This window comes from Hydra vulgaris, chromosome 01 (assembly GCF_038396675.1).
Source record: "Hydra vulgaris chromosome 01, alternate assembly HydraT2T_AEP".
Lineage (NCBI taxonomy): Eukaryota > Metazoa > Cnidaria > Hydrozoa > Anthoathecata > Hydridae > Hydra > Hydra vulgaris.
In genome coordinates this window covers 35760680-35768622 of record NC_088920.1, presented here as the reverse complement: position 1 = coordinate 35768622, position 7943 = coordinate 35760680, and positions in this window count along the sequence as shown.

Here is a 7943-nt window from a genome sequence, read left to right as displayed (position 1 = left end):
ATCAAAATGAATTATACATGGATATGGAGATGCGTCTATGGCTGCTTTAACATCTTCTTTTGAAATTTTTGCTATGTTTTGATTTTCTTTTTTCATTTTTCTATATGCGGTAGACTGACTGCTTTTAACTTCTTTAAGATCAACACCTGATTAATATAGAATTGCATTTGTTACCTTCTGTAAAACATTTAGTGATATATCACAGGCTGTAGCAGTAAGTGAAACATTACCTGCAAAAACATCTTTTGGAATTTTTGCAATTACTGTGTCTGGGTTTTCAAACACTTCTATATGATACCAATCACCTGGCTCGAAATCAGATTCAATTGAAGAATCATCGCTTAGAATTGTGTCTATAAGTTCAACGTTGGGTACATCATCTCTCAAAATCTTAGGCTGTAAACGATTTTTCTTCCTGATGCTTTCTTTTGCCTAATTAACAGAAAAAATGTAGTTTTAGTTTTTAATTTTAAAATTAGTGGAAAAAAGAATTAACAGAGCTTGAGAAAGAGCTAAAGTAATTAATTAAAAGTATTGAATACCTTTTTTCTATATTTAATATCCTCTGAACCAATAACAAACTTTCTTTCATTTTCCTGATCTTCAAGAAATTTTAGATCTTCAATCTTGTCTCTTAGTGAAGAAATTTTAGATCTTCAATCTTTTTTTATCTTTACTGATTGTGTCTTTGAGAGTAGAATTACCAGCCCAAAAAAGTTTTTTTATTTCAATCTCAAGCTCGTTTTGTTTAGCCAAATCACCACTATTTCCCCTTTTTGCATATTTTTTGTTGGAATAGGACTTATGCAATTTAAAAAGTTTTTTAACTAAACTTAAATCAGTTAACACATCAAATCCAGCTTTAATCCAGGGTCTCTTGATTTTAGACAAAATATGCAATTTAAAAAGTTTTTTAACTAAACTTAAATCAGTTAACACATCAAATCCAGCTTTAATCCAGGGTCTCTTGATTTTAGACAAAATTCACAACAACTCTCCAAACATCTAGAAAAATTTTTTTTTAGGGGGACAAGCAATAATACTTGATATTGATACAGATCGACATTGTTGGTTATATATTAAATGTTGAAGTATATCCAAGCCTGTTGGAAGTTGTATATCTAAATAGAAAAATTTATATTTTATAAATAAAATAAATTTTTTAGCAACTAATGACTCATTATAATTCCAATATTAATAAAAATGTTTATACCTGATATAGCTGGTTTTGCCTCTTTTATAATAAAAAGTTCCTTTTTCATTGACCTAAGTTGTGCTTCACTCATTTTTAATGTTTATTGTATGTACTAATCTGTATTTATTAGAAAAATTCAAAGTTTTAAACTATCAGAATTTACACAAAAATATATGTATATAACATTAGGCCTAACAGAAAATATATTTTAAAAAATACCAATTTTCATGATTTTCAATATTACCAAACATAGATTTTTGAGAAGTAAGGAAAAAACCATACATTTTTAAACAAAAATATAGGCCTATATATATATAGCAGAAAAAAAAAATTTGAAAAAACAAAAATTGCCCCTCCCTCAAGACGCCCGAAAACGACCACTTTTCGGTCAATTTTCCCCTAAATTATTAGCTTGAGGGGGGTCAAAAGTGAACGGACAGCGCTCAAACTTTGTGAGGCTCATTTTTTATATATTTGCCTCAAATTTAGGGGTATGGTTTTTTAGATTTGAAAATTCACTTTTTTTGAATACCCCTAATATATATATGTATATATATGTATATATATATATATATATATATATATATATATATATATATATATATATATATATATATATATATATATATATATATGTATATATATATATATATATATATATATATATATATATATATATATATATATATATATATATATATCTATACATACATATATATATATATATATATATATATATATATATATATATATATATATATATATATATATGTATGTATATATATATATATATATATATATATATATATATACATACATATATATATATATATATATATATATATATATATATATATATATATATATATATGTATGTATATATATATATATATATATATATATATATATATATATATATATATATATATATATATATATATATATATATATATATATGTATGTATATATATATATATATATATATTTTTTAGTTTTATTTTTTTTTTTTGTTCGTTTAACAATATTCTCTGGTAAAAGTGTCGTTGGTACATAATATATGAAGAACACGGAAACTCGAAGAGGATCATAAGATCCTGTCACCAAGAACCGTTTAACAATACAAAAATTATAAACCAATTATTTCAAAAAAATATAAAATAAAAAGTAAATACCGTTTAAGATAACCTTCATACAAATAAAATAACCTCAATTATAAAACACCGTTTAACTAAACAATAAAAAAATAAAATCAAATATTTGAAAATAGTAAATACCGTTTTTATGAAAACCGTCATACAAATAAAATACCGATTAAAAAAACAACAAAAAATAAAAACAAATATTTTAAATTACATTTAGAAACACTTATAAAAGAGAAACGAGATCAGAAGAACTCGAAAATATTTTCTATTGAGAAAATAACTTTTTTCAGTTTGTTTTTGAAAGAAGAAAAATTTTGGGAAAAATCAAAATTTTTTAAAACAATTTGGTTCCACAAATAAGCTCCGCGATAAGATATAAGAGACCTTCCAAAATTTGTATACAAATAATCTTGATAAATAAAATTGTCATTTCTTACATCATATTTGTTTTTGGGCTTTATTGCATATAAATTTTGAAAAGGTATTGGAGCTAAGTTTATCTTACATTTAAATATAAAGCAAAGAGTGTTAAAAACATTTAGTTGGTATATATTAAGAATACTCATTTTGAATAAAAGTGGTTTTGCATGAGTAAAACGATCTTTAAAATTTATTATTAGTCGTGCTAGATGCTTCTGTTGCCGATAAAGAGGATCTAATTGACTTTTTTTAGCACTGCCCCATGCGATATTTAAATAATTTAAATGGCATTGAATAAGTGAGTAATAAAGTTGAATTAATGCGTGTCTACTTACAAAACTTGTCGCTTTATATAGTACTCCAATATTTTTTGAAACTTTGTTGCGCAAGGTTTCAATATGATTTTTCCACGTAAGGTTTTCATCAATAAAAACACCAAGAAAAAGTATAACTTTTGATTGTTTTATTTGAATATTATCTATATATATTTGAGGCATATCATTTGGCAAAAGATGTTTTTTGGATTTTGGATGAAATAGAGTCCATTTAGTTTTTTCTATGTTAATTGATAACTTATTAGACTTAAACCATTTTGAAATTTTAATTAGCTCTATGTTCATGTCATTAAATAGTGTTAAGATATTATTGCTAGACAAAAAAAAGTTTGTGTCATCAGCAAACATTACTGTTTTTAAATTTGAGGCATTAAAAAGGTCATTGATATAAATAAGAAAAAGAAGTAGTCCTAGTATAGACCCTTGGGGGACACCACATGTTATATCTAGTAAATTTGTTGTAGAGGATACATGCTAAAAAGTGTTCCTAATTTTACATGTCTTAAAAACAAAACGAACTATACTACCACAGCAAACAGTTCAGGAGTCTGGACTCATAGCATGCCATGACATGGGCAATCAGCTGACAAGTGACAGCACACAGGCAGAATTTTGTTGACAAGTGCCATTTTGCAGCGGACAAAACAAGTGCAACTTTTTTGGTTTGTTTCATTTTCTTAAGTCTGGTCCGTGTCAACGTCATGGAAGTTTTTTAATAATTAAAGGAAGTATCCAGAAGTTTCCAGAAGCATGCAGAAGCTTCCAGAAGTTTCCAGAAGAAGCATCTGGAAGCATCCAGTAGCATCCAGAAATATCCAGAAACATTCAGAAACATCCAGACGCATCCAAAAGCTTCCAGAAGCATCGAAAAGAAGCATCTAGAATCTTCCAGAACAGATTCACACAGGTTCATTTTACTATATAAGAGGCATGTAAATCGACATTTAATTCAGTCAGTATATGGAAGTCAATCAGTCAGTATTATTAAGACAGTTTATCGAAGTGAGTTTTATCAAAGTGTTTTATCGAAGAACATCAATACAAGAAGTGAAATACAACAAGTGTTTCATTACATCAATACTGTCCACATCCAACCAAGACGTTGTGTTCCGCAGAGCATTATTGTACCATCACAAGGTAAATGTAACACGGTAAGCCTTGAGAAGCGTGATTATTTATTTTTATTATTTTTATGACTTCAAGTGCAAAAATGGCTTCCGACAGTCTTGGATTGGAACTAAGAAAGAAAATGATTGGCGATTACGTATGTGGAAAGTCACAAAAAAGTATTTGTGATAAATATCGCGTGAAAAATGGACCGTATCAAGACTATGTTCCAAATATCGTTCTACGGGGAAGTTGGCAGCAGATAACAAAGGTGGAAGACCGCGTTTCACCACTTCTAGAGAGGATTCTATGATCGTCAGATCCGTCAAAAAGGATCCCTGGATATCATCAGTTGAGATAAAAAAGCAAATAGAGCTGCCTGTATCGGACCAAACAATCAGACGGCGTACTGTTGAAGCCGGATTGTTTTCTTGACGCCCTGCAAAGAAACCGCTGATTTCACTAAAAAGCCAGAAGAAAAGACTCCTGTTTGCTACATCTCATATTGACTGGAATGTGCAGAAATGACGAACTGTCCTGTTCAGTGATGAATCGAAGTTCAACATCATTGGGAGCGATGGCATTTGCCGTGTACGTCGACCGACCGGAAAACGCCTCGATTTACGTTACTGCCATAAGACCGTGAAGCATGGTGGAGGCAATGTAATGGTCTGGGGTGTTTTTTGCTAACAGTCTGGGTCCAATACATTGAAACGATGGAATAATGGACCGTTTCATGTATAAAAATATCCTGAAAGATGTTATGTTACCTCATGTTGAATGGAATATGCCAATAAAATGGGTTTTTCAGCAAGACAACGATCCGAAACACACTGCAAAAGTAGTCAAGCAGTGGTTTCAAGACAACCACCTATCGGTGATGGATTGGCCGCCTCAATGTCCGGATCTCAACCCTATCGAGAACCTGTGGGAGATCGTCAACCGCAGAATTAATCGTGAAGGTGATCGTAATAAGAATCAACTGTTTGAACAAATCCAAAAGGCCTGGGCAGCGATTCCACAAAGTTTCATTGATCACCTGATTGAATCTATGCCTCAAAGATGCAAGGCTGTGATCGACAACAAAGGATTCGCCACGAAATATTGATAGCGAAATACAGCTTAGTCAACATTTTGTCGAGTTTCACTTGTTTTGTCCAGAAGGTAATCAACTTTTTTTAATTTATTAATTTTCGTGTACAATTAATGAACTTTGTGATGAATAAAACTTGAAGAACTTTGTCTCTAAACAGTTACATAGTTATTTCTCTAAATTGAAAAAATGCAGCACTTTTATATAAAGAAACTAAATTAGCATTATTTGGTTGCACTCGTTTTGTCCGATACTGTATATATATACATATATATGTATATATATATATATATATATACATATATATATATATATATATATATATATATATATATATATATATATATATATATATATATATATATATATATATATATATATATATATATATATATATATATATATATATATATGACCGGGCAAGATGGCTTGTCCGTAATCGTATATTAAACGAAAGTTTACTTGTACTGTTTGCTATTCTTGTATTGTTCAGTCATTATTTTATTACGAAATATAATATTTGTTTGACAATAGTTTTATTGGAGTTTGCTACAAACTGATTACTAGGTTGTTACTGGTTTTTTTTTGAATTGTCCGATATAAATGTATAATTTATTAGTTTTAAAAATTACGCCTTTGTTTGAATTACTTTTTAATAAAAAAGAATTTGTGATGACGGTTTTTGAGGCGTTTATAGCTTCATAGAGTTTTCTTTTCTTTAAGTCTTAAACTTTGCTAACTCAAATTTTCATCTTGCCCCGTATGCGGGGCATGATGACGATTTGAGTTAACATTGTTTAATGGGTTTTTCCTCAGTTATTTTCTACTTTTAGAGTGGTTTTTAATACATCAGTGACGCGGAATGATTTTTTATCACGTTTAAATCAAGTTTTAATTTTTGGGACATGTATTGACTAAAATAGAGGCGTTTTTCGAAACGTTCGTCATCTTGCCCCTTGTTCCCCTATATATATATATATATATATATATATATATATATATATATATATATGTATATATATATATATATATATATATATATATATATATATATATATATATATATATATATGTATATATATATATATATGTATATGTATATATATATATGTATATATATGTATATACATATGTATATATATATATATAAATATATATATGTATATATATATATATATATATATATATATATATATATATATATATATATATATATATATATATATATATATATATATATATATATATATACAATAGACTGCCAAGAAGGAGGGGCAATTGAATTAATTTACCCCGGGCATCACAGTATATAGGACATAAAATATGTTTAAAAAAAGAGCAATAAATTATAATCACTTGATAAATATTAAAACTATTTATTTTGCAAACAATAGTTCAATTGTAAATTTATTAAAAAACTATTGTACCGGTAAAATAAAATATAAAATTGTAAAACTACTAAAAAATTAACTTATAACAAAAAAATTTTATTCGCATTATAAAATTTGAATACTTTAAAATAGGATAATTACTACCCTACAAGACTTTTATGTACAATTTCAACGCACATGTTTTCACTAACCATTTGTTTGCATTAAAAAAAACTTTTTTGTGTTTAACGTTTTTTTATGTGGGTGTGTAAGAAGTAAACTGTATAAGTATAACTTTTAGTTGTTGCTTATACTTTATAACAGTGTAGAGTCTATACTGTACTTTTGTACATTTTTGATTTACTTAAACTTCGTTCCAACTATATTTTGACCACGAAGTAAGCAAAGAAATAAAACTTATCTTTAGTGGATTGTTAAATCTGACTTTTGGTCGACTATTTATAGTTTTAAAATAATTTTAAACTTTTTAGTTTAATTTTTGCATTGTCATGATTTTGAGCATGAATAATCAACTGCAAAGGCCTCCAAGAACCTGTTTTCTGAAACTACTAGTAGAAAAAGCTTTTGGATCTTCTTTGTGGTTCTACCCAGCAGTTTTGCCAATATGCTTCCTGCCAATATGCTAAAGAATCTAGTAACTGAAAAGAATCTAGAAACTAGTAACTGAAAAATGTAACAAGTCTTCTTTCCTGTGATCATCACAAAAATATCTAAAAGATAAAAAACTACCTTTAAAAGCTGATAATCTTACTAAACTCTATGCGTAGGACTTTAGTAAAATAAAGTTTCTGAAAAAGATCGGCATTTTAAACCGTTAGAAAAAACATTCTAGCCAATTAAAAGCGTGTTGAATTTATAAATGAAATTTATGTAAAGCGATTGGATTCAGTATTTCCCCAACTGTGTGCTTCATTTGAAATCTTTATGACATTGCCTATTTTATCCTCTGAAGACAAAAGGTTGATCAGCAAGCCGATTATTCTCAAAACCTATCGTTGTTTATGAAATTATTTGTATATATATATATATATAACTTTTTTTTAATAAATTTTATTTAGGCGTCGCCAAGAAGTCCTTACGGTCTTTTCACAGAGCATCGCGGATGAGCATTTAAGAGGAAGTTTGCGCCTTCTTCCTTAACGATGTCGCCAAACTTGCTTAGAGGTGGGGTTCGAACCACGGATCCTTTATAGTATGTTTATATATATATATATATATATATATATATATATATATATATATATATATATATATATATAT